The sequence below is a fragment of the Macaca mulatta genome, chromosome 4 (assembly GCF_049350105.2).
Source record: "Macaca mulatta isolate MMU2019108-1 chromosome 4, T2T-MMU8v2.0, whole genome shotgun sequence".
NCBI classification, from domain to species: domain Eukaryota; kingdom Metazoa; phylum Chordata; class Mammalia; order Primates; family Cercopithecidae; genus Macaca; species Macaca mulatta.
Window position 1 is genome coordinate 165529649 of NC_133409.1, and position 12477 is coordinate 165542125.

The following is a 12477-nucleotide window of genomic DNA, read 5'->3' on the forward strand; positions in this document are numbered from 1 at the left end:
TGCAAAGGTGGAAGTGATCAGCTCTCCTCGGGATGGCCTGGGTGATTTGCAGATATCTTTATCCTAACAGGAGAAGCGAACTGCCTTAAGCATGGGGGGAATGTATATAGACAATATTGATCTCCAACTTTAAGTACAGGTCAGACAACCTATTAGTGTTCTTACCCATTTTTAAAAAGCAGAGACCACTCTTTTTCTGGCTGGAACCATGGAGGGTGTAGAAGAGAAGAAGAAGGTTCCTGCTGTGCCAGAAACCCTTAAGAAAAAGTGGAGGAATTTCGCAGAGCTGAAGATCAAGCGCCTGAGAAAGAAGTTGGCCCAAAAGATGCTTCGAAAGGCAAGGAGGAAGCTTATCTATGAAAAAGCAAAGCACTATCGCAAGGAATTTAGGCAGATGTACAGAACTGAAATTCGAATGGTGAGGATGGCAAGAAAAGCTGGCAACTTCTATGTATCTGCAGAACCCAAATTGGCGTTTGTCATCAGGATCAGAGGTATCAATGGTGTGAGCCCAAAGGTCCGAAAGGTGTTGCAGCTTCTTCCCTTCGTCAAATCTTCAATGGAACCTTTGTGGAGCTCAACAAGGCTTCAATTAACATGCTGAGGATTGTAGAACCATACATTGCATGGGAGCACCCAAGTCTGAAGTCAGTAAATGAACTAATCTACAAGCGTGGTTATGGCAAAATCAGTAAGAAGTGAGTTGCTTTGACAGACGACGCTTTGATGGCTTGATCTCTCGGTAAATATGGCATCATCTGCAGGGAGGATCTGATTCATGGGATCTATACTGTTGGAAAATGCTTCAAAGAAGCAAGTAACTTCCTGTGGCCCTTCAAATGATCTTCTCCACGAGGAGGAATGAAGAAAAAGACCACCCATTTTGTAGAAGGTGGAGATGCTGGGAACAGGGAGGACCAGATCAACAGGCTTACTAGAAGAATGAACAAAGGTGTCTACCACGATTATTTTTCTAAGCTGGTCGGTTAATAAACAGTACCTGCTCTCAAATTGAAAAAAAAAAAAAAAGAAAAGCGGAGACCAAAAAAAATCAAAATATCACCTGACAGTCTCTTGGAACAGGTGGATAACGTTGCTCGCAGCACAACTTTTGTTAAGATGTTTCTTCCATAAAGCTAGCTTAGTGGTAGTACTGTTGGGAGCCACCTGTCTTTACATATTTGTGGAGATTGTACATAAAGCCACACAATGAAACAGCTGACATGCCGTGGCACTGTTCATGGGTGTTTCCTCTCCCTCATCCTTCCTTTATGAGCCCTTCCTCGAACTCTCCTTCATGGACACAAACATACATTCCCTTCTGTTTCTCAGTTAGATTCTCTTTAACTGCCCATCTCTGAACCATCCTGGCCCATTAACCACCCGGCTTACCATTAATGATCTCTAGGTAGCAGTGACAACTTACAGGTGTCCAATTATATACTTTAAAAGCAGTTTAGGCCCAGTGCAGTAGCTTATCCCAGTAAAGTAAGGTAATCCCAGTACTTTGAGAGGCTGAGGTGGGAGGGTCACTTGAGCTCAGGAGTTAAGAGATCAGCATAGGCAACATAGTGAGATCCTGTCTCTACTAAAAGTCAAAAAAATTAGCCGAGTGCAGTGGTTATGTACCTGTGGTCTCAGCTACCTGGCAGCTGGGAGGCTGAGGTGGGAGGATTGCTTGAGCCCGGAAGATTGAGCCGCAGTGAGCTATGATGGCACCACTGCACTCTAGCTGGGAGGCAGAGACCCTGTCTCAAAAACTAAAAGCAGTTTCAAAATCGCAAAGCCATTTCAATCACAAGTACACTTACATCTTCATGCTACAACTATAGAGACTAACAATGCTTTGCAACTGAACTTTTTTTTTTGTCTCACTATGTTGCCCAAGCTGGTCTCAAACTCCTGGGCTCAAGAGGGCCTCCCACCTCGGCCTCCCAAAGTGACAACTGAACATTTTAATAAAATACTGTTTATTAATTTTTCCAAAAACAAAGAATCCCAAATGGCCTTGTATAATATGGAACATAAACTATGAGGATGATAAGCCTCTCATATAGCATAATAGGAGGGAGTGATTAAAAGAAAGAACTACCAGTTTTAGAAATGGCATAATGTTTTATACACATAAATCAGATGGTCTTCCTTCGCAAATTCATATTGTAGGGTTTGTTTATACATATATGTGTGTGTGTGTGTGTGTGTGTGTGTGTGTGTATATATATATATATATTTTTTTTTTTTTTTGGAGACGGATTCTTGCTCTGTCGCCCAGGCTGGAGTGCAGTGGTGCAATCTCGGCTCACTACAAGCTCCGCCTCCCAGGTTCACGCCATTCTCCTGCCTCAGCCTCCCGAGCAGCTGGGACTACAGGCGCCCGCCACCACGCCTGGCTAATTTTTTGTTTTTTTAGTAGAGACGGGGTTTTACCATGTCAGCCAGAATGGTCTCGATCTCCTGACCTCGTGATCCACCCTCCTTGGCCTCCCAAAGTGCTGGGATTACAGGCGTGAGCCACCGCACCCAGCCAGGGTGTGTTTATATTTTCAATGTCAAAACTAATTTCTTTCTATTTTATGCAAGATGTACACTGATCGGTAACTTAGCGAAACTGATACCTTTCCAAATTTGTTAATTTCCATAATAACTTGCAAATTTTACATTCATATTTATAGCACACTTTTATTAGAAGACAACTATCGTCAAGTAAAAAGGCTGCACATAAACTAAAAGATGATCATCCTGTATAATGTGAGTGTAACTGAATTGAATTTATGATTTTTGTCTCCATTCTCTTATTTTTATCACTTATTGGAATTAAAACTTCTTTTTTTTGTAGAGATGGGGTCTCACCACATTGCCCAGGCTGGTTTCAAACTCCTGGGCTCAAGTGATCCTCCTGCCTTGGCCTCCCAAAGTGCTAGAATTACAGGCATGAGCCACTGCTCCCGGCTCCACTTCTTAGAATTTTGAGACTTCTGTCAATAAAAACAAAGTTTCTAGGGGCCTTACCAAGAACACAGAATTGTTAATAATATCACAGTGAAGTGCTGTATAATATTTTAAATATATGTTTATTAATCATTTTTAAAAAGTCAATTTGGGGAAAACAGAACACTACTGGAATTTCAGATTTCCATGAAAGTACTAATGGTACTTAAATACAGTCGAAATAAAAAGACGGTCCCACAAATATGAAGGAATTGTGGGGCCCATTTGGATCCATTTTCTTCAGAGGCAAAGCTCCAAACACTCTTATCCCAAGATACAAAAACGAGGGGAAAGGTCATAAAAACTCAGATCTCATGGTTTCGTTGATGGTTTCATGATTCTCCACTCCTCCCACCCTCCTGTGGTCCCTGTATGTCATTCTTCTGATGGAATGATCTCTGGAAAGATCTGAGCTTTGGCAGTAGATGAAAAAAAGACAGAACAGAAAGCAAAGTTGCTTTGGAGAAGTAACAACAGCTTAAAATCAGAAAACAGCCTGGGAAAAACATGTGTTGTCTATATTAGTACCTGTAAACCAGTGACTTAGTGTTTTTATGTTTGTTTTTCTCTTAATTTATGCAGATGCTCCTTGACTTATACTAATGGGGTTTCATCCCATAAACCTATTATAAGTTGAAAACATTGTAAGAGTCAAACATGCATTTAATACACCTAATCTATTGAACCTCATAGCTTAGCCTAGCCTAACGTAAAAGTGCTCAGAACACTTACATTAGTCCACGGTTGGGCAAAACCATCTAACACCAAGACTGTTTTACAATAAAGTGTTGAATATCTCAGGTAATTTATTAAATACGGTAGTGAAGTCAAAAACAGAATGCCTGTATGGGTAGTCAAACCGCTACCTGTATACCCAGATGTGGCCCTTCAAAAAACGTTAGGTGGTGATTTCTGTTCTAACATGCCCAAAGTAAAAATTTTTGATAAAAGCAGACCAAGCCCTCAGAGCAGAGTCCAGAAGAATATAACGAACACACGGCCGGGCACGGTGGCTCACACCTGTAATCCTAGCACTTTGGGAGGCCCAGGCAGGTGGCTCGCTTGAGGTTAGGAGTTTGAGACCAGCCTGGCCAACATGCCAACATGATGAAACCCCATCTCTATAAAATATGTAAAAATTAGCCGGGAATGGTGGCACAAACCTGTAATCCCAGCTACTCAGAAAGCTGAGGCACAAGAATTGCTTGATCCCGGGAGGTGAGATTGCAATGAGCAGAGATCGTGCCACTGCACTCTAGCCTGGGTGACAGAGCAAGACTTTGTCTCAAAAAAAAAAAAAAAAAAAGAAAAGAAAAAGAAAGAGAATATAATGAACACAATCTAATATGCTCAAGTGATCCAGATATTCTGCATAAATTGCCTTGATATGTGGCCATAATTATTAGTTTGGCTTTGCTGATATTTAGATCAAATCTGGAATTTCCAGATTGTCTTTCCTTCTTGTCTGCCAGCTTGAGAATACAATTTCTCATAAAAAAGGAAAGATAAAATTAAATTTTCCATGGGAAAACTTTCCAGGGTTAAAGATAGCAAAGTATACTCATCAAAGAAACAAACTCTAGAGGGCCAACAGTTATATAAAGACCAAGAGGGACATGTGGCTTGAATTAGCTGGACAGCTACTCCATTTGGCCAGAAGGGCCTAAGTCTGAACTACCACTAAATTCGGGGTTTTTTCTTTCAGATTTCAGGGGAATACAGAAACAATTGTACTTTCTCCAATTATCCATACTTAGTAGATAGTAGAGGTGAGGGTTAAGGCAAAATAATAGCTGTTAGAAGGATCAGTTACCTTTGGCTCCATATTATATATGCATTTTGTTTATTTAGGGATGCTCACTTTGCATCAAGGGTGCAGACTGGACCAAAAAACCATAGCCAGGGCTTGCTTGTGTGTTCTATTTTTTTTTTTGAGACAGAGTCTTGCTCTGTCACCTAGGCTGGAGTGCAGTGGCATGATCTCAGCTCACTGCAATCTCCGCCTCCTGGGTTCCAGCGATTCTCCTGCCTCCGTCTCCCAGGTAGCTGGGACTACAGGCATGTGCCATCATGCCCAGCTAATTTTGTATTTTTAGTAGAGACAGAGTTTCACCATGTTGGCCAGGCTGGCCTTGAATTCCTAACCTCAGGGGATCTGCCCACCTCAGCCTCCCAAAGTGTTGGAATTACAGCCGTGAGCCACTGCACCCAGCCTGTGTGTTCTATTTTATGAAGGGTTTGTTTTACCTTTAGAAGATAATCTGCACCTTCCCCCATTTCCCTTTTTAAGAAAATAGTTTTTGCTTAAGTTAATATCACCTTGTGTTTCCTGAGTTTATACCAACTGAGAACGAAAGGCAGTGAGTGACAAGGAACAGCAGCAGAGGAGGTGTGGGCAGCCGATGGGTGTTCCTGTAATAAAATACATTGTCCATTCCATTCCTATCACTGGACAAAAGAAAAGACACATTTTGGCTGGATGCGGTGGCTCACGCCTGTAATTCCAGCACTTTGGGAGGCAGAGGTCGGATCACCTGAGGTCAGGAGTTTGAGACCAGCCTGGCTAACATAGTGAAACCCTGTCTCTACTAAAAATATAAAAATTAGCTGGGCGTGGTGGCTCATGCCTGTAATCCTAGCTGCTCTTGAGGCTGAGGCAGGAGAATAGCTTGAACCTGAAAGATGGTGGTTGCAGTGAGCTGAGATCACACCGCTGCACTCCAGGCTGGGCGACACAGCAAAGCTCCGTCAAAATAAAAATAAAAATAAAAATAAAAGACACATTTTTATGTAGCTTTTGAAAAACAGACACCATCTATAGTTAATGGACTAACGCTCTGGAAATTTCATTATGATGACAAATGAATACAGTTGATTTAGCAAATGTGTTTGAATCCTATCTGTTTTCAAGTCACTGCTGTCCCAGTACCAGGGTACCAGTCACTGCTACTGATCCCAGGCTGAACTGGAAATGGAGCCTGCATTCAATGAGCTGATAGCTTAGGAAGACAGGACACTTCTGTGTTCCCAGACGTGGCAGGCACTTGGCTCCCAGTCTGTGAGTCTTTGCTCAGGGTGTGCTTAGTTTGGAAGGCTCTTGCCCAGTTGACTATCTGGAAAACACAGCCTTCAAGCCTCAACCAAAATGTGTCTTTCCTCCTTTTGTAGGGTTTTAAGAACTCTCTTAGGAGGGAATTCCATGTTTCAATGTGGCACAGTGCCTGAAACATGGTAAGTGCTTCATAAACATGTTACTGAATGAGAAAACAACTGCTGTATAAGGTAGGAAATGCTAAGCATCACAAAAGAAATGGAGAGTATAAGAAGTGCTATGCAGCTGTTGAGGACGGAAGGATAACTTCCAGCTTGTGGCGGACATGGTGATAAGCAGAGGTTAGAGAAGCTGCTGCTGCTTCTTTTTTTTTTTTTTTTTTTTTTTTTGAGATGGAGTCTCCCTCTGTCACCCAGGCTGGAGTGCAGGAGTGCAGTGTGTGATCTACGCTCACTGCAGCCTCCATCTCCCAGGTTCAAGTGATTCTCTGCCTCAGCCTCCCGAGTAACTGGGATTACAGGCATGTGCCACGGCGCCTGCCTAATTTTCCTATTTTTAGTAGAGACGGGGTTTCGTCATGTTGGCCAGGCTGGTCTGAAACTCCTGGCCTCAAGTGATCCACCTGACTCGGCCTTCCAAAGGTGCTGGGATTACAGGCATGAGCCACCGCGCCCAGCCCAGAGAAGCTTCTTGAGTGAGGACTGTTTCAGTAGACCTTGAAGGATGGACAGGATTTGATGTAAGGAAGAAAGAGGAAGGGGATTCTAGGAGCTGGGGACATGAACACTGTCATTATGATAAATGAAATGGAATTGTTAACAATCACATAAGAACTTACAGATCCACATCAGCGTCATCTTTCAAAGCATGATCTTCGGATGCTACAGACTTCTTTCATGAAACAACTACCACTCAGAAAAATGTCTTTTTGGTTGCCTTCAGACCTGTTTATGAAAACATGTGCACCAAATACTCACTTATGCCTTTATACTCTGCTCCTTTGAACTGAAAAGAGTATTACTCGAATTGATCCCACTCGGAAGAGGGTCTCAATGGAGTCTGGCCATGTGACAAGATAAAATTCATTGTTAGAGAAAGATTATTTGCCACTCCTGAATGACCCCAAAGAGATGGGCCAAGGGCTTCATCTGCTGTTGCCCTTTCTTACTCCAGGCTTGGGAGGGACATCGAGATGGAGCAAATCACTCAGCTGTGGCAGTGACTGCTGGGAGGCTCCATCTCGGGAAGTGGGGGCGGACTGTGGAGCAAAGGCTGGGCAGTTAGACGCAGAGTGTGGCATCTCACTGACAAATAACAATACGGGGTGCTGGCAGCTGGGGTCACTCAAGGTCTCCTCATACCCAATGACCCCATTTTGCTCTGGGAAGCATCTCTGCCTGCCCCACGAAACCACCACCTTCTGATGTTCCTAAGAGGGATTGGAGGAAAGAATGGGCAACAGGACGCACTCAGTTGCACCACTGCCTTCAACACCATGAATTAAGGAATTTTAAATGAACAATTTTTCCCAGGATGATGGTTTAAATAAATTAGAAATGTATATTAACTTGCTAGCCCTTAGGTATAGAGAGTTTTGAATTCTTGGTTATGAAAAAGTTCTGGTAAATAAAATAATATTGACCATTAAAGTAGGCAGCTTTAAAAGCTACTACTATTTTGATTGATGGAGAGAAATTTAAATACTCTAAAATGGCCAGGCGCGGTGGCTCATGCCTGTAATCCCAGCACTTTGGGAGGCCAAGGTGGGAGGATCACCTGAGGTCAGGATTTTGAGACCAGCCTGGCCAAATGGTGAAACCCCATTTCTATTAAAAAAGAAGCACAAAAATTAGCCAGGCATGGTGGTGCGCACCTGTAATCTCAGCTACTAGGGAGGCTGAGGCAGGAGAATTGCTTGAACATGGGAAGCAGAGGTTGCAGTGAGCTGAGATCATGCTATCACTACACTCTAGCCTGGGTGACAAGAGTAAAACTCCATCTCAAAAAAAAAAAATACTCTAAAATATTTATGGATTCTTATTGAGGTATGAGGCAGGCCTTGACTGGGGATGGGCAGGGCTTGAATGCCAAACCAGACTGAAGACTTGCTGCAATGGGGGAAACGGGTGAAAGCACCTCTCCAGAAAACATGCACCCCAGGGCCATGTCAGTTGACCAGCGTCGTGGCAACACCTGGAAGTTACTAACTACCCCTTTCCATGGCAATGACCTGGAAGTTATCAGCTCTTTTCTAGAACTTTCTGAATAACCCATCCCTTAATTTGCATATAATTAAAAGTGAGTATAAATATGATGGCAGAATGGTCACTGAGCTGCTACTCTGGGCACAGCTCCTTTGGTTCCTCTGCTGCTGCTGCACACTGCTGCTGCCATAGAAGCTGCCGTCTAACATTGCTGGCTCACCCTTGAATTCCTGCCTGGCGACACCAAGAACCCTCTCGGCTAAGCCCCACTTTTGGGGTTGACCTTCCCTGCATCATTATCAACTGATACTAAAACTCAAAGGTATTTATGAGATAATAAAAACAGTTCTAAACATAACACATTTACAGCCTGGTGCAGTGGCTCACGCCTATAATCCCAGGACTTTGGGAAGCCGAGGCGGGCAAATCACGAGGTCAGGAGTTCCAGACCAACCTGGCCAACATAGTGAAATCCCATCTCTACTAAAAGTACAAAAAATTAGCCGGGCATGGTGGCGGGCGCCTGTAATCCCAGCTACTCCGGAGGCTGTGGCAGGAGAATTGCTTCAACCCGGGAGGCAGAGGTTGCAGTGAGCCGAGATCGCACCATTGCACTCCAGCTTGGGTGACAGTGCGAGACTCTGTCTCAAAAAAAAAAAAAAAAAATGTGTGTGTGTGTATATATATATATATATATATAAAAACACATTTACTTAGAGCTTCACAGTACAGCTCTTAATGACTGTGTGTGAAATTGGAAATATTTGACTCTTTTTCACCTAAACTTATTCTATTGAAGATATAGCACAGATTAAAATGAAAATTCACAAATACCCCAAATTTCAAAAGGCAGAAATTGAAGCCATAAGAAATAATCCATCAAATTAGACAACTGGTCCAGAAATAATCAAGAGATCATTACAGGAAAACTTCTTACTCCTTTTTTTTTTTCTTTTTTGAGACAGAGTCTCGCTCTGTCACCAGGCTGGAGTGCAGTGGCGCGATCTTGGCTCACTGCAACTTCTGCCTCCTGGGTTCAAGCCATTCTCCTGCCTCAGCCTCCAAGGAGCTGGCACTACAGGCATGTGCCACCACGCCCAGCTAATTTTTGTATTTTTAGTAGAGACGGGGTTTCACCATGTTGGCCAGGATGGTCTTGATCTCTTGACCTTGTGATCCAACCGCCTCAACCTCCCAAAGTACTTTGATTACAAAAACTTCTTACTCCTTAGTTCTGGAAAACTGCATCTGCCTCCAGTCCTCCAGAAACTGCTCTTGGTTACTAATAACATGGTAATCATGGCTGATGACAGCCTTTGTCCAATCCTTTTCACCATGGCTTACTATAGTTGGTATCACTGGCCAGCCTGTTTTTCCTATAGCTTTGTGTGCCCTCCCAAAGGTGCTGGGATTACAGGCATGAGCCACCGCGCCCAGCCCAGAGAAGCTTCTTGAGTGAGGGCTGTTTCAGTAGACCCGGAAGGATGGACAGGATTTGACATAAGGAAGAAAGAGGAAGGGGATTCTAGGAGCTGGACACATGAACACTGTCACTGTGATAAATGAAATGGAATGGGAAGACCCTCCATTCTTCTAGTTCTCCTAGCTCTTGTCTCCTTGATTCGTTTACCCCATTCTTGAAATAATGGTGTTTTCCAAGGTTTTATCCTTGATCTCACTCTCTCTCTTTTAACCATCTTATTTTTCTGCTGGTCATTTCTAGGTAGATGACTCCCAACACGTACATCTGGGTCTCCCCCTTCAGTGAATTCCAGATCTGAATCTCACCTCCTGACAACACGTGTCTGGACGCCTCTCCTATACCTCCCGAACCTCAAACACAATGCGGTTAAACCCCAGGTGAAGATTTTTCCTTCCTTCTCTACTGGCTCCTCCTTGTGATTTCCCTATTTTTATATTACCACGATTCTCTCCCAGACTTCCAGATTGGAAATTTTGTGTTAGATTTTATGTCCCTTGTCCTCCAACTCAGTGGCCATGCCATCTCTTTGCATTGCCATTGTCACACTCTAGGTCACATACTAACTACCTCCAGCTATCTGCTAAAGTCTCCCAACACGTAGCAGGGCCTCTAATCTCTTCCCCTCTCCATCTATCTTATGCAAATCATAAGTCATTTTTCACAGTGTGTTGCTTTCTGCTAAAGAACCCATGCAGGCCGGGTACGGTGGCTCACGCCTGTAATCCCAGCACTTTGGGAGGCCGAGGTGGGTGGATCACCTGAGGTATTAGCCAGGCATGGTGGCATATGGCTGTAATCCCAGCTACTCAGGAGGCTGAGGCAGGAGAATCACCTGAACCCGGGAGGCGGAGGTTGCAGTGAGCCGAGATGGTGCCAGTGCACTCCAGCCTGGCGACGGAGTGAGACTCTGTCTCAAAACCAAAAAACAAACAACAAAACCTATGGCAAAGGAAACAACTTCAAACACCACAGGCCCCACCTTCTCAGCATGATGCACAAAGATTTCACCATCTGGCCCCAACCTGCCTTTCTGGCCTCACCTTTTGCCACATTCAGCTCTGCGAAACCACCAGCCCTTCTCTCAAAGTACACCGTTCGTGTCTTATGTACACATGCTGAATTCTCTGCTCCAAAACTGCCCTTCCCTTTACTGTTTGCCTAGGGAACTCCTGCTCACCCTCAAGATCCAAATCAAGTGTCAACCCTCTTGTGGCTCTTCCTGTCCACCCGGGAAGGAGTCTAATTCACAAGGCTTATGTTCCAACCTAGCTTTGTATTGTTGTTATTTATTGATGCATCATAATAAAATCCCTGCTGCCTCACGGAAGAACCGTAGTATACATATAATGCCTGGTATGTGCTTGGCACATGGTAAGCAGCCAATAAATAGTTACCAAGGAAGTGAATTACTAAATAAATGAACACGTAAAAGTGAATGATTTCCCTATGACAACTCCTTTGGCCCAACTTAAATACAGCAGAGCAGTGCTTTCCAAACTTCACTGTGCATATAAATTACCTGGGAATCCTGTTGAAAAGTAGGTTTTGATTCGGGAGGACTGAGGTGGGGCCCGAGAGCCTGAGATTTCCTTTTTTTTTTTTTTTTTTTGAGACAGAGCCTTGCTCTGTCACCCAGGCTAGAGTGCAGTGGTGCAATCCCGGCTCACTGCAAACTCTGCCTCCCAGGTTCAAGCGATTCTCCTGCCTCAGCCTCCTGAGTAGCTAGGATTACAGGTCTGCACCACCACGCCCAGCTAATTTTTGTATTTTTAGTAGAGACAGGTTTTCACCATGTTGGCCACACTGGTCTCAAACTCCCGACCTTAGGTGATCCACCCGCCTCAGCCTCCTGAAGTGCTGGGATTACAGGCGTGAGCTACCGCATCCAGTCAAGGGGCTTGAGCTTTCTAACAAGTGCCCAGGTTGCTGTTGGCCCCAGAACCACGCTGCACTACAGGATGGGCCATGCCTTCCACATTGTCCTGGTATATGCAAGCGTCATGCCTTGTGTGTTTCCCTAGCACGCTGCTCCCCCATTCTATTATGGTGCATTGCTTATCTTCTTCAGCTAGAACGTGCATTTCCATGGACAGGAATTGTGTCCACAATGCCATCTATCCATCTTTGTATTCTTAGCCCCTTGCCCAGAACTCGGTTCACAGTAGATGCTTAAGCCATATTGGTTTAATTATGTGGTCTCTTGTCAAGCTGAACTCACAGCCACTTCCAACCTAACTTTATTATCTATTTGGGCATTTGAGGCTCCTTTGTTAGTTGATGACATTCTAACCCCTGCTGAGCAATGTGGAACCCCTCCATAGGAGAATGAAAGTAACTGGCCACCCAGAGCCCCAAAAAGGACCTAGAAGCCCAAACTTAACTAAGTAGAACGAAGCAGCTGTGGTCAGGTGCACTGGCCAGAGTCACTCCGGGGGAAGAGCCACAGAGGAGAATAGTGAGCTTTGTCATCGGACAACCAACACATCATCTGAGACTCTGCCCATTCACTTTGATTAATCGCCCTAAGGTGTGGGTTTGGCACAAGTTCTAAATGAACATTTGGATATAAAAGCTTCAGGACAGTTTTCTCTTGTAAACAGCAAGAGGAAGGCAGAGAGGCCTGAAGACTTGAAAACATACAAGGCATACATATTCATATTTAATGACATGCCACGGAGTCTACATTATTTATAAGAAGTCAGGATACCTTCTGGCTGAGTTTTAATTTGATCAAAAGTAAGCTATTAAAC

General features: G+C 44.0%; 1 protein-coding gene and 1 pseudogene across 2 annotated transcripts in view; one reads left to right on the forward strand and one right to left on the reverse strand.

Annotated features, from left to right (window-relative positions):
* Positions 1 to 12477, reverse strand: part of CAP2 (cyclase associated actin cytoskeleton regulatory protein 2) — a 166641-nt gene that overhangs the window by 24398 nt on the left and 129766 nt on the right.
* Positions 189 to 1101, forward strand: LOC703563 (large ribosomal subunit protein uL30 pseudogene; annotated as a pseudogene). The gene has a single exon (XR_003729111.2). The product of XR_003729111.2 is annotated as a large ribosomal subunit protein uL30 pseudogene (transcript).